Source organism: Rhineura floridana, chromosome 8 (assembly GCF_030035675.1).
Source record: "Rhineura floridana isolate rRhiFlo1 chromosome 8, rRhiFlo1.hap2, whole genome shotgun sequence".
Lineage (NCBI taxonomy): Eukaryota > Metazoa > Chordata > Lepidosauria > Squamata > Rhineuridae > Rhineura > Rhineura floridana.
The window spans coordinates 54,180,479-54,195,771 of NC_084487.1; the positions used below are offsets into that span (position 1 = coordinate 54,180,479).

Sequence of the window (15,293 nt, forward strand, 5' to 3'; positions counted from 1 at the left end):
GAACCACTGCCAGACAGTGTAGACAGTCACTACTGAGCTAAATGGAGCAATCGGGCTTCCTAGGACATTATCCTGCATAACTTTTAGTACCAAGAACATTTTGTGGACTCACAATTGTTTTCGGTTTCTGCCACAGTCCTAAATAATTATGCCTTAATTGAAGTTAACTGGGATAGCCGTATCAGGGTCTGACTTGCTCCCACTTACAAGATGTTAATGTACATTCTTCCAGTTTTTATGAATGGACTCCTTGTTGTTTAACAGGAGCATGGCAGCTAGAAATGCAATTTCTGAAAACATTCCTTATCTGCATGCCAGGAACAGGCTCAGTTCTTGCATTTCTGCCCATCATGATAGCTTTTAAAGGCATGAGAGTCTTTAGAAAAGGTGGCAATCTGTAATATATAAGAGGGTGGCCATTATTTGACACTGAACTAGGCATGGAATCCTCTCCTTTTTTATGTTTGATTTTAAGTGTGGCCCCCTGGTGGCTGTTAATGATCTGGCTCCTTTTTCCTCTGATATCTTTTCATTTTTCCAATCTTCTCCAATATTTTCTTTTCTTTGCAAAGAATTATTGATATTATAATCACTATTTATTCATGAGTCTCCACTGGTATCGATCTTTATTCTGAACTCTGTAATGATTGACTGTTTACATTCCTTTTCAAGTGCATTGCAGAGCAGATTAAGGCAGATGATCAAATCAGTGTCTTCCCCCTGCTGCTGACACTCAACACCTCATTCCCCTGTGCTGCTTTCTGTCTGTTAGTTACAATGAACACTTCACTGACATCAGTGAAAGGAAATACACATTTGCAGAGCTCACATAGAAAGTAGATCATAAAAGTATCACTCACACTATTGATGATTTCAAAACAATTAAAAAAAGAATAAAAAAAAGATTGAATTGGAAACAGAGAAGCACAGAGAGTTGCTACTTCAAACTTCTCTCTACAAAGGTAGAGAATATCAGAAATAATTTGGATGGAGATGCTTTCTGCTTGTGTCAGAAAGAAAGAAATGGAATAATTTCAAATATTACTTTTAGCTATCCATAGTAAGAATTTTGGCACTCATCCAGTCATAAAAGCTAATGCTTAGATTATTGTTCTAGTGGAATTATAATGCATTTAACAACTATATTTTAGTATCTACCAATAAATCTGTATAGGCTATCTGGAGATCTCCAATGAGTTATTTGTCATTTTCTCTTCTTCGGCTAAATACTGAGCTAAGAATGGAGGCTCCTATTCTGTAACGTCCAGTCAGTTACCTTACAAAATATTAGCTCTATTTCATGATTGGCTTAATAAAATCAGTATTTAGCCAACTCAAGGCTTATATGTAAGGATGGAGGTAACATTTGTCTGGTCTGCATTTTTAAGTGAAGAATCTAATTTAGACTTAAATGCAGATCACAATGCAGATAATAAATTTTGTTATGTGGTTTCAGTAGAAAAAATGTGCACAGAAATGCATATTTTCCAGAAAAATGAATATAAAGTATGTATTTTAGGAAGAAATGCTTTGAAAAGCACACACATTTGTGTATTTTAGGGAAAGTATGCCTATAAATACATGCAAAATGTGTACAATTTAAATGTGAAAAAAAATTAATCTGCCAAAAACAAGACAGAACAGGACTGTATATGTGAAACTGACATAGAATGGAAACAGGCTGGTCCATCCATCCTTAAAGAGAAGGAAGCTTTTCAGTGACCAAAAGAAAAAAACAAATGTGTCTGAAAAGAGACTTGAAAGTCCATGCCAGTTTGCATAAGACCATCGTGCTTTTATTCCAACTGCCTACACAATGCATTTTTTAAAAACAAAATGTATTGAATTTTTAAGAATTACATAAGTGTAACTCATCCAAACGTATCAAAGGCATATCAAAAACATAAAATTTGTTACAGTGGTCAGTGCCAGTCTAACTGCTCTGTTTCTTTTTATAGGGTTCCACTGAAGAAGCAGATCCCTGTACCTGAACTAACATTTGCAGGAAGGGATTCTGAGGAACTGAGACAAATAGTGGTAACGAGAGAGGAAGTTCTAGGCTTAATAGACAATATAAAAACTGACAAATCACCGGGCCTGGATGGCATCCACCCAAGAGTTCTCAAAGAACTCAAATGTGAAATTGCTGATCTGCTAACTAAAATATGTAACTTGTCCCTCAGGTCCTGCTCCGTGCCTGAGGACTGGGAAGTGGCAAATGTAACACCAATCTTCAAAATTACAGGCCAGTTAGCTTAACTTCTGTCACTGGAAAACTGGTAGAAAGTATTATTAAAGCTAGATTAACTAAGCACATAGAAGAACAAGCCTTGCTGAAGCAGAGCCAGCATGGCTTCTGCAAGGGAAAGTCCTGTCTCAGTAACCTATTAGAATTCTTTGAGAGTGTCAACAAGCATATAGATAGAGGTGATCCAGTGGACATAGTGTACTTAGACTTTCAAAAAGCATTTGACAAGGTACCTCACCAAAGACTTCTGAGGAAGCTTAGCAGTCATGGAAAAAGAGGAGAGGTCCTCTTGTGGATAATGAATTGAAGGTAAAGAAGCAGAAAGCAGAGAGTAGGAATAAATGGACAGTTCTCCCAATGGAGGGCTGTAGAAAGTGGAGTCCCTCAAGGATCGGTATTGGGACCTGTACTTTTCAACTTGTTCATTAATGACCTAGAATTAGGAGTGAGCAGTCAAGTGGCCAAGTTTGCTGACGATACTAAATTGTTCAGGGTTGTTAAAACAAAAAGGGATTGCGAAGAGCTTCAAAAAGACCTCTCCAAACTGAGTGAACAGGCAGAAAAATGGTAAATGCAATTCAATATAAACAAGTGTAAAAGTATGCATATTGGAGCAAAAAATCTGAATTTCACATATACGCTCATGGGGTCTGAACTGGCGGTGATCGACCAGGAGAGAGACCTCGGGGTTGTAGTGGACAGCACGATGAAAATGTCGACCCAGTGTGCGGCAGCTGTGAAAAAGGCAAATTCCATGCTAGGGATAATTAGGAAAGGTATTGAAAATAAAACAGCCGATATCATAATGCCATTGTATAAATCTATGGTACGGCCGCATTTGGAATACTGTGTACAGTTATGGTCGCCTCATCTCAAAAAGGATATTATAGAGTTGGAAAAGGTTCAGAAGAGGGCAACCAGAATGATCAAGGGGATGGAGCGACTCCCTTATGAGGAAAGGTTGCAGCGTTTGGGGCTTTTTAGTTTAGAGAAAAGGCGGGTCAGAGGAGACATGATAGAAGTGTATAAAATTATGCATGGCATTGAGAAAGTGGATAGAGAAAAGTTCTTCTCCCTCTCTCATAATACTAGAACTAGTGGACATTCAAAGAAGCTGAATGTTGGAAGATTCAGGACAGACAAAAGGAAGTACTTCTTTACTCAGCGCATAGTTAAACTATGGAATTTGCTCCCACAAGATGCAGTAATGGCCACCAGCTTGGATGGCTTTCAAAGAAGATTAGACAAATTCATGGAGGACAGGGCTATCAATGGCTACTAGCCGTGATGGCTGTGCTCTGCCACCCTAGTCAGAGGCAGTATGCTTCTGAAAACCAGTTGTGGAAGCCTCAGGAGGGTAGAGTGTTCTTGCACTCAGGTCCTGCTTGCGGGCTTCCCCCAGGCACCTGGTTGGCCACTGTGAGAACAGGATGCTGGACTAGATGGGCCACTGGCCTGATCCAGCAGGCTCTTCTTATGTTCTTATATGTTCTTAAAGTTTCTACTGTCTCTCTGAACTCACATATGCAGTCACTTTGACCATTAAGAGTTCCACAAGCTTTCATATCTTATTGGTGTATTATCCTGGGTGCATTATTTATTGACTATTATGCATCCGATATGAAGGATCATTGCTTGCTTATAGACTGACCAGGGTCTGTAACTGATATATTATACCAGGTGTGGGGAAACTTTGGCCCTCCAGATGTTGCTGAAGTGCAACTCCCATCATCCCTGGCCAATGATCATCCTTGCTGGAGCTGATGGGAGTTGTAGTTCTGAAATATCTGGAGGGCCAATGGTTCCTTACAACTGTATTACATGCATGAAATGTACCTGAAAAGAAAAGGAATTGGCACACCTCTTTGTTTCCTGCCACTAAGATTGCTTTTCATACATACAGACACAAACCAATCAGAGCCAAACTTTTCAAAAGATTGTGTGCTACATGTTCTACAGAGTTTAGTGTACTATATACAGAGATGATTAAAAAGTGTGTTTGCCACTTTAAGATAAGGCCAGCAATGAAAACTAGAAAAGAACAATGAGTTACAAGGTAAGACAGACACATTTTTGTTCAATAAAATTATATTAGTGTATGAAGCAGTGAAAAATGGATGAGCAGCTCTTCACAAGCAACAGTGTATGAGGTGATGAGGTATAAAGAAATAGAAGCCCAGGATCACATGAGAAAAGCTCACAAACCAGCTTATGAAGAAAATGCTTCCTTCTTTTATACAAAGTATGCAAAGTATCATTATGGTTTTTCCAGTTCCCAAAGTGGCAGGCAGCTTAATGTCCCTATTGAACCGCATGCAAGCACAAGGTAGGAAAAATGGACACAGATAATACAAAACTTATTTCTGGCTAGTTCTGTTGCTGACAATATCAGTAAGATGGGGCCGTCAACGCAGTGCTTGCAGTCACTGGTGCATCCACCTATACCTCCTATCCTTCCCCCCCAAAGGTATCAATAAAGATTCGCTCCACAATGCCTGCGAGACTGTTTGCTGTTCCTTTTTTATAATTAATTTTATTCAAATTTTCCAACAAAACAAAACAAAACAAACAATAAAATAAAATGTTGACTTCCGATTTGTCGCAGATCAGTTATAGGTCTATGATATATAACAAACCTGTCTCTTAATATATTACAAAATCACTTTCCTCCAGTAGTTATCTTAATTAATCATCAAATCTCATTAACATCACTTTATTCTTTCCGCAAAAAGTCAAAGAGAGGTTTCCACTCCTTGAGAAATATATCCCTCGATTTTTCTTCAAATAAACATGTCAATTAATCCATCTCATCAAGTCTACTAGGACCAATAATTTCAATAGCCATTTTTCCATTATCAGTGTTAATTCCATCTTCCAACTTCCATCCTTGCACCCATAATAATCTTGCTGTCATAGTCATATAGTAAGAGTCTAATGGGAATTTCCTTCATCACAAATATTTCATTGCCATCAATTCTGAATGTGTTGCTGAAATATTGTTGTAAAGTCATATCTCTGTTCCTCTTTTTTTACGAAATGCACTAGCACATCTCTTGAGAGTTTTTCCATTGTCACATATCTGGAATTAATTCTATAAATTTTCTCTATTTCAAGTTCCATCAAATCATTCCAGTCCAGAAATTCCATTGAAACATTGATAGCTTTATCTCTGATATCTTCATCAATTTCTCCAGGGACAACGTCGAATTCCAAACAGTAATCTTTATCTCCAGGATCCACAAACTCCAAATATTTTTCCATTTCCACACTTGATAAATCTGTTCCAATCTCCAGGACTTGCATCCTCCCTTCAATTTTTGCCATAAAGTCCAAATCTTTTTCCAATTCCACATTTGATATATCTGATCCAATCTCCAGAATTTGCTCCTTCCCTTTAATTTCTTTTTCATATTCTATTGCTTGTCCATCTGCTTCTTTTCTCATATAATCCTTTATTTCTTTCAACTCCTGTTTCACTTTACCAAATTCAGTTGCCATCTCTTGTCTACTCTGTCCCAGTTCTTGTTTCGTTATCTTAATCTCATCCATTATCTTCTGAAACATATCCAGAGGGGAAAACCCTTCCAAGGGTACATCCAGGGTCTCTGCCACTTCTTTGATTGTGATTCTTAAAGCCGAAAAAAAAAACCCTTCAAATTTCCAATATAGCCACAATTCCCAAGCAAAGAGTAATTTGCTTCTTTTTCCAGCAATAAGGGAGTTAATATTCCAGGCCTGTTGACATCTGGCCAGCACAGTTCTTATCTCCCGCACGTCCAAGAATGCAAAACAAATTTGGTTCACAACGCCGAACAATTAGTAACATACACAAACAGCAGATTCGTCTAAAGAAAGTAGTCCAAGAAAAAGTAGTCCCAGACATATATCAATCAAATAATCATCTAAATCAGATTTTCTCTTCGGATAAGTTGCCCCTCATCCATTTTAATCTTTATAGTTTCCAAATTCAGGCCTGCTTTTTGCCATAAAAAATAAGATAAGCTTTTTAAATTTTCTTTCCTCCTCCTTAATTCCTTGTATAAAAGAGAGAAGTGTAACTCACCCAGGTATCTTAATTGCTGATTCTAAAACAAATCTCTTTTACTGTAGTAATTTAAGCCAAATGATAAGATTAGACAGAAGAAAGCTCGCCCGTTGTGGATCGTTTAAAAGAAAAAATGTCTCGCTTTTTTTCAGCCCAGCTTGCTGGAAGTCCTAACTCCATCCTCGGCTGCTAGGTATGCCTTCCTTTCCCAGGGAATTCCTGATCAATTCCAGCCACCGACAGCCCAACGAAGTTTCTGTGGATAATCTATTCGGTTCACCCTTGCCTGGGAGAACATTTACACCAGTCAAAGTTCCCTTTTGACTGATTTTAAACTGAAAAAAGCTTCCTCTGAGACAGAGCTCTCTCAGAGGCAGCCACAGGCGGAGCAATCTTCCGGGAAGTCCGACTGTTTGCTATTCCTGATCAGTTCCTGTTTGCACTGGCTCAGCCTCTCCTACACTGAACACACCAACTTAAACATGCTCACATTGCATTGGATGCCAGGATTGGACACCCACCCACCCATTCCTTCTGAACACAGGAGAGGTGCAATGAGCTTCTCTCTGTGAGTGTGTGGCTGATGTAGTTGCCTTTTCCCCCCATTGATGGGGCACCTGATGGGGAGAGATATGCCCATACCATTTTGTGGTCCTAACTCTTTTTCTGCTCTGTTGAATGTGGCAGACATTTTGTGTTATGCCATGTCCTCAAGGCAGCCATTTTGTGACTGGTGCTTAGGGCACTTTATCAAAATTCCAAACGTGCCCACTGGAGCCAAAAGGTTGGTGATCCCTGCAGTAAGAGGATTTGATCTTGCATTCTGTAAGGATCAAATTTGTGATACATCTGGCACAGGGTCAGGAGATAAAGGCATGCTCCAAAGAATGCATCACTGATAGTTTTCACCCCCTCACCCGAGTTCAAACTATAAATATTTAGGCAAGCAAAGCAGCAATCAGCTGGAACAATAGAATCATAATGTTGAAAGGGATCTCAGTGAAGGATCTCATTTAGTCTGTGCTTGCTGTGGCTTTTGGGATTTGTAGTCCAAAACATGGAAGACACCAGGCTAGGGAATCCTGAACTAGTCCAAGCTCCTGCTGCTGATTCAGGAAACCCACCACTGCCATCTGGGAGCACTCTTTAAACCACCATTTGCGCAAGTCTTCCGCTCCCCACTTTTTCATCTTTCCTGGTCCTTTATCACTGCTGCATTTACAGCCCTCTTTATAGTCTTTTGTCATTGCCTCTCCACTGAGTGTCTTTTTAGTATGTAATATGTTCAGTCAAATAAAGAAATATTGCTCAGCTACTGATATGCATTTCTTTGTTTACAAGGTGACATAAATAAATCCATGGAAAGGTGGCCCTGTCTGCCTGCTTTTCTCTTACTGAAATATTAACAGGTTATCTGTGTGTCTTAGCATTGCAGCAATTCGATTTTGAAATTGGTTTCACTGTTGCCCTCTTCACCTCATTTCTATGAGGGTTTAGTGTCATATTTTCCCATTGATTTGTCTCTTCTGACCCTAGAGAGATTGAATGGATACTTAGCTTTTACTATGATTTTCACTAAACCTCAAATTTATGTTCCAACTTTTCTTTGCTAGTTCCTTTTTGGATCAGTAGAAAAAGGAACAAACTCAGTAAGGTGTAAAAGTAACTATGCTGGATGGTTAGAGTAGCTGCAGAACAGTTATGTAATCACAAATGTTCCTCACTGATCATATTAAACTCATGATTCAAACAGTATGCAAGGATGAGTGACAAAAAGAACTAAAATGTACTCCATTTATAATGAATTTTAAACATGTCTGATATTGGCAGAGGTGGACCATGTGACATATATGGACATCAGTGTCCTGCTATTTGAGACAGTTATGACACCTTTATCAGTTTCGCTGGGACAATTTGGTTTCTTCCTTCCAAGAATTGCCTCCAATAGAAAGGTGGTAAAAAAAGCAGTGAATAAATAATTATATGCAGCTAATGCTCAGCAGTGGGAAGCTGGCAATACAGCATGTTCTATTGAATATTGTGTTTGTTGATTATTTCTCCTTATGTGCTGCTGAGGAAGGAAAGGAGCTAAACACTCATGTAACATCAGAAAACACCTCCAATGAAGCCTGAAGCAGTCTGCACCAGCACAAACTAATGATATCATAATGCAAGGCAACAGCTGAAATACTTGGACCAGGCCAGCAGCCACTGCTTAGACCAGGAATTGTTGCTGAACTGCAATTCCCATCATCCCTGAGCACTGAGAATGCTGGCTGGATCTGATGGGAGCTGGAGTCCAACAACGTCTGGAGGGTGATAGGTTCCCCACCTCTGCCTTAGGCCATGCTCAGCTACAGTGGCTGATAGGACAAAAATCATACTGTTTCCTATGTGATCTGTTGTAGGCTGCCTTCAAAAGGAAAAGTGTGTTTCAAGTCTAAAAAGGAAGGAAGAAAGAGAGAGCATTTGTTGAAAAGCTCAGTCACCTACCCTTAATGTAGACAATGGGGGGGGCGCCTGCAAGTAAGATCTTCCCCATGGAAAGAAAGACTGGGGAGCAAAACTATACAAGTCAACACATTTTATTTATTTTATTTATTTAATTACATTTATACCCCACCCTTTTTTCATCATAGAAATTCAAGGCAGCTTACATATGGTTCCCAGGTGGTCTCCCATCCAGGCACTGACCAGACCTGATGGCTGCTGGCCTCATGTGCCTTCAGACCATAGTGTGGGACCATCTTCAGGAATCTTGGGTAACCCCTCCCTCCTGTAATCAAGTAGACCACTGTTAGGTTGCAGTTACTCCAGCCTGACTCAGTTCTTCAGGACTGTGGTCAGGTTCACATAGCTCTGTTCACTCCCCTACCCTTTCTCCCAAGTTTCCCTTCCCTACCTCCACCTTTACTATTTTGTACTTTGTCTAGTTAAGGCTCCAGGGGAATGCATACTGTCATGTTCCCCTCTAAGTCTATATCCAAGATAAGGCTACAGGGAGCTAAAAGAGCTTCATTTGTGCCCAGTTCTCTTATTGCAGACTTGAGAAGCACAACCTTCGTGGCTTGGCACCAGAGGATGGCCTCCTGCTTTCCTCTGAAGAAAATGCCCTTTTCCTCCTTCATTTGGAACAGGTAATATCTGTGCTCTGCTTCCTTTCTCCTCTTTTGAAACTTCAAGCAAGCAACCACACAGCTCGCATCTGCACTATACATTTAAAACAGTATTTATACCACTTTACACAGTCATGGCTTTTCCTAAAGACTCCTGGGAACTGCCTTTTGTTAAGGGTGCTGAGAGTTGTTAGGAGAGCCCTATTCCCCTCACAGAGCCACACTTCCAGAATGGTTTAACAATCAAGTCCTCTTCACAGGGAACTCTGGGAACTGTAATTCTGTAAGGGGAATAGGGGACTCTTAACAAACTACAGTACCCATGATTCTTTGAGGGAAGCCATGACTGTTTACCGTGGAATAATACTGCTTTAAATATATCGTGCAGATGGGGCTATTGTTTGCCAGCCAAGTGTTATTTACCTCCTAACGTCTCCAATCTAACTCAACTGAACTTCCCACATGTCTGTCTGGCACATATTGCCCTCCCCTTCTCTCTTTCTCTCTAATCTACTCATAGCACTGCTCCCTGTCATTCTATCTGCCCCAATCACATCTGCTCTCTGTAGAGTTCTTTAACCAAATTGTTGCCAGTCCAAGCTGAATGCTGCCTCCACACATAATCATTCTATTTCTGTAATAAACTATTTTTGATTGCACTGACCCTGGCTCCTTTTTAGAAAGGTCAAGCTGTTCCCCTGGTGTACTGTGGCTCTTGATTCACAACCAAACATGTGTTCTTCCTCTACATGGGCATGGCTCCCTTGCAAGCAAAAGCTTCCAGTTTCAATCCTTGGCATCTTCAGGTCAGGCTGGAAGAGACTCCTTTCTGAAACCCTGGAGAATGACTGCCAGCCAATGTAAACAATATTGAGCTACATGGGCCACTGGTCTGACTCATTATAAAGCAACTCCCTATTTTCCTATCTACATGAGTTGTCATTGGCCTGTATAGATGGGAACATGTGGTAACAAGAATCTCAAAAGTGTTTTTACTTTTCATTTATTCATCACCTTCCACACATATGTCTCAAGGTAACGTACATTACAGTGACACCATAAAAACAGTTTACAATCTGTTCAGTACACAGAAACAGCCAGAGCTTGGAAGATTACTTTTAAAAAGTAATAAATTACAGTTACAATTACTTGGCCAAAAAAAGTAGTAATTACAGTTACAATTGCAATTGCTCTGAAAGTAACTGATTACAGTAGGGCCCCACTTATACAGCGGGTTCCATTGCGGACCCCCACCGTAAAGCGGAACCCCATTGACTTGAATGGGCCGCGTCGCGTGAAAATGACGCAAAAACGGCGTGAAATGTCACAAAAGGGAAAAAATCCTTTAAATTGGAAAATGAAAGCCGCCGCATCAGTGGAATGCCTTAAAGCGGAACACCATAAAGCGGGGCCCTACTGTACTTTTTTCTCAAAAGTAATCGCTACAATTACATTTCAGTTACTTTTTTAAAAAACCGCCTACAAGGTACTGGCCTTGGCTGCTGCACATCTAAGTAGCCTAAAACAATATTAAAACTAAACACACACACATAGGCAGTAGTAGAAGGGTTCAAATCCCCACATAGCCATGAAGCTCACTGGGTGACCTTGGGCCAGTCACTGTCTCTCATGAAAACCCTATTCATAGGGTCACCATAAGTCGGAATCAACTTGAAGGCAGTACATTTATTTTTTATTTTGAAGCTGAAGATTATGATAATGCAGCATTTCAAATTAATTCTGTATGAGAAGCATTCCATGCCAAGCTTGGAAAACCCAGAAGGAGGTATAAAATGTAGACAAAAATACTTTTGACAAAATGCCGTTTATCCTTTATATCTATAATTAGCAATACAGCTGAATGATGTATGTAAAGTATTTTTTCTCTTTCCCTTTTCTTTTTTATTAGTATTTTAGTACTACTGCTAAAGTTCTGATGAAAGAATAAAGCATTCATTAGCCAAATTCAAAAGATTAGAACACATCACATAAATTCCACTGAAGTTGGAGTTTTTGCCATAGAAAAGGCAAAAAACACATACCCTAAAATAGCCCAATAGACAATCAGAACTAATATAAAACCCTATTGCTTCTCATTTGCAAATGTTGCAAGATCTAAGGTAACTCTAGATCATGTGAGTTCAGGTGATGCATGTTATGTAAATTTGTATAGATATTAGCAGAGATTGTCAACAGTCTGAGATGTGTGTGTGCCAATGTGTGCGTTTACCTAAGTGGCAGGCTTTTACCCTGCACTGAGATCACTGAGACTTAAGACTTAGTAAAATAAGAAAAGCTATTTTATTTATAGAAATACATAGTAGATAGGAAAGGCATACCTAGTTCTAACTAGCTAACTAACTTTGAGGCTCAACACCCAGGTTTGGGAGTTGCCCTCATGGCTCAGGAGGGAGAGAGCAGAGACAAAGGTGTCTCCTCTCTCTTGGATTACTTTATTGCTTAACTGCATTCTGTGTTTGCCTCTGTAATTCTCACTTTTTTTTACCCACTGTTTGAATGTCTTTTGGGAATGCCTGCTGATTATTTGTTATCATTTTGGGCTGATTACCTTCAGCTATTATCTCACCAAAGTTGCATATACATGATAGATTTAAAGCACATTTCCACCACCACCCCAAAAAAGAATCCTGGGAACTGTAGTTTGTTACGGTTGCTGGGAATTGTAGCTCTGTGAGGAGTAAACTACAGTCCCCAAGATTATTGGGGAAAAGCCATGTGCTTACATGTATGGTGTCTACTGGAGACTCTTACGGATTGATTCTATACTCCCAGAAGTAAATCCTATTGACCGCTATGGGAATTACTTCCAAGTAAGTGTGCTTGGAATTGCAGTTTTTAGGTCATGCTTAATAACCACCTTGTGTCAAATTGAACAGAATACAGTTTCCAATCAGATTTAAACACTAACCACTTAAACTGGTCTGAGTGTCATTCCCTCTATTTCTGAAGCTCAGGCTGGAAGTGTTGTTGCTTATGTAGCCATGGTATCACCATACATACCACACATAATAAGGAGTATTAGTGGGCAAGAGGGAACCCCAAGTGTTGCAGAATACCAAAAAAGTGAAAGAGAAAACAGAAAGGGGATGACTCCCAAAACAGCCCAAATGAGTACTAAGCATGCTCTGTTATGGAATGCTCAGTGGCTGTGTGAGTAAGTGAGTGAGTGTGTGTGAGTGTGAGTGTGAGTGTGAGTGTGAGTGTGAGTGTGAGTGTGAGTGTGAGTGTGAGTGTGAGTGTGAGTGTGAGTGTGTGAGAGAGTGTGAGAGAGTGTGAGAGAGTGTGAGAGAGTGTGAGAGAGTGTGAGAGAGTGTGAGAGAGTGTGAGAGAGTGTGAGAGAGTGTGAGAGAGTGTGAGAGAGTGTGAGAGAGTGTGAGAGAGTGTGAGAGAGTGTGAGAGTGTGTGAGAGTGTGTGAGAGTGTGTGAGAGTGTGTGAGAGTGTGTGAGAGTGTGTGAGAGTGTGTGAGAGTGTGTGAGAGTGTGTGAGAGTGTGTGAGAGAGTGTGAGAGAGTGTGAGAGAGTGTGAGAGAGTGAGAGAGAGTGAGAGAGAGTGAGAGTGAGAGAGAGTGAGAGAGAGTGAGTGAGTGTGTGTGTGTGTTTGAGAGAGAGAGAGAGAGAGAGAGAGAGAGAGAGAGAGAGATGTCTCAGCTAACAGAAAATTATAAAACAGTAGAGTTGGAAGCAACCTATAAGGTCATCGAGTCCACATCCCTGCTCAATGCAGGAATCAAAGTTAAAGCACACCTGATAGGTGGCTGTCCAGCTGCCTCTAGAATGCTTCCAATGTTGGAGAGCCCACCACTTCCCTAGGTAATTGGTTCCATTGTCATACTGCTCTAATGACTGACAGTCCTTTTTAGAGCGTTGAAAGGTGTTTCAAATAAAATTCTAACTTTTATAATAGTCCAGATTTTTTTAATGTCCATATGATTGATGGGCAGGCTTGAAAGAAAAATGACTCACCAAGGCTACATCCACACCAGACATTTATTCCACTTTAAACAGTCATGATTTCCCAGAATACTGGGAAGTGTAATTTGTGAAGGGTCCTGAAAGTTGTTAGGAGACCCCAATTCCCCTCACAGAACTCAAATCACAGAATTATCTGAGAAGAGGGGCTGACTGTTAAACCACTCTGGCCGTTGGAACTCTGTCAGGAGAGTATGAGTCTCCTAATAACACTCAGCACCCGTCACAAACTACACTTGCCAGGATTCTTTGGGGAAAGTCATGACTGTTTAAAGTGGCATAAATGTCTGGCATGGGTGTGGCCAAAAGGTCATCCAGCAAGTTCATGGCTGTGGTAAAATATGAACTCAGAACATCCCAGCTGCACCCAGCACGGAAATACACTTTCAGCAGCAAATACCAGAAAACCAACTAAATGTGTGCTGTCAATGTGCAAAGCATTTGCTGGGGTGCATTTGGGGAGGTGAAGCAGGAGATAGATGGAAGGGGCTGTTTTAACTTTCCATGCCTGCCACTTTACCACTGCAATGCCCCATATTTTTCCTTATCGACCTCCATCAGCTAGGGGAAAGTGGCCAGGGAAGGGGTTGCAGATAAAAAGTTTCAGCAGCAAATTACCCCCTCTCATCACTTCTCCCTAACAAAATGTCCCCCACATCAGTAGCAGACACCAGCAGGGAAGTTCTTTTTTTAGTTGTAATTCAGCTCTCATACTGTTAATTCCCAAACCACACCAGTTGTCATTTTGACCTACATGCATAGGGAGAAAGACAGTGTAAAAGGTGTGCACAAGGGGGAGGGGATGACAAAGGATTTAGGACTTAAAGATTTAATATTCCATAAGTAGAAAAAAATACCCTATGCAAATGTCTATATTATTGCAGAAAAGTTCAGTTCTACATATGTTTGCCATCTTTTCCTCAAGCACAACTGTTTTTGAGATAATAGTCTTATTCTCTTGCTCTTCACCAAAAAGCCATGTTAGTTGTCCAGTATGTGAAATGACTGCAAGCAGGTGCAGCCCAAGACATTTTGCTACTTGAAGCAGAAGAGCAAATGGTGCCCTGCCCCCAAGTCAAGGTATAGTACCATAGCTTGAAAAGTTATGTTGGCATTTGAGGCAGAAAATCTCACAAGTACCTCTTCCTGACAGTAAATATACAACAACCAAAAATTAAAATAGCTAATAATTTGTTGCATGGTGCCCCAAATTAGTTGCTTAGGGTAGTCATCTCTTGCTGCCTAGTGAGAGTTGCTCTATGAGAGGCACATAACTGAAGCAAAACACACAAACAGAAGTGTGAGACTGCACCTACCTCCTAGTCTTGCCAGTTCCCAATTTTCGCTTCAGAAACAAAACACATTTTGCTGCTCTTGTCCCAATGGATTCCAAATACATCCTTTCCTGTTTGAGCCTCCCCCCCTTTCTTTTCCTGTTGACTCACATCTAATCTGGACTGGACTGCTTATCTAACACAGCAAGTTGACCATTAACAAATGGGAATAAAACAGACTGACAAAAAACTAAAACAAGACTCAAAACTCCAACAATATTCCAGAGAGAGGGAGAGCCACGTGAGAAAACTTCTCAGGTAAAACTGGGGGGGGATGAGCAGTGGCGACAGTAAGATGCTCCTGCAACTTCATGGCGGACATGAGGGGGAGGCAGCAGCCACAGCAGGCGCAAGTACTGTGTGAAGAGGAATTGATTTGAAGGGGATCCGGCACCTTGGCCACCAGAGACACACAGAAAGAGGTACAGGATCTCAAGCGGCTGGGATGCTCCTGCAACCTCGTGGCAGGTGCGAGGGGGAAAACAGGCACAGGGGGACAGGCACGAGCATGGGGCACTAGGACGAGTAGAGGGGGTGTGAGGACACGTGGAGGGGGCACC

General features: G+C 40.8%; 1 long non-coding RNA gene across 1 annotated transcript in view; it reads right to left on the bottom strand.

Moving 5' to 3' along the window:
• The window catches only part of LOC133390596 (uncharacterized), a 76,272-nt gene extending 61,457 nt beyond the window's left edge, over nt 1-14,815 (bottom strand). Inside the window, exon 1 of the long non-coding RNA XR_009764433.1 lies at nt 14,716-14,815. This is a non-coding gene — a long non-coding RNA (uncharacterized LOC133390596). The remainder of the gene's footprint in view (nt 1-14,715) is intronic.
• Nucleotides 14,816-15,293: the final 478 nt, after the last annotated feature.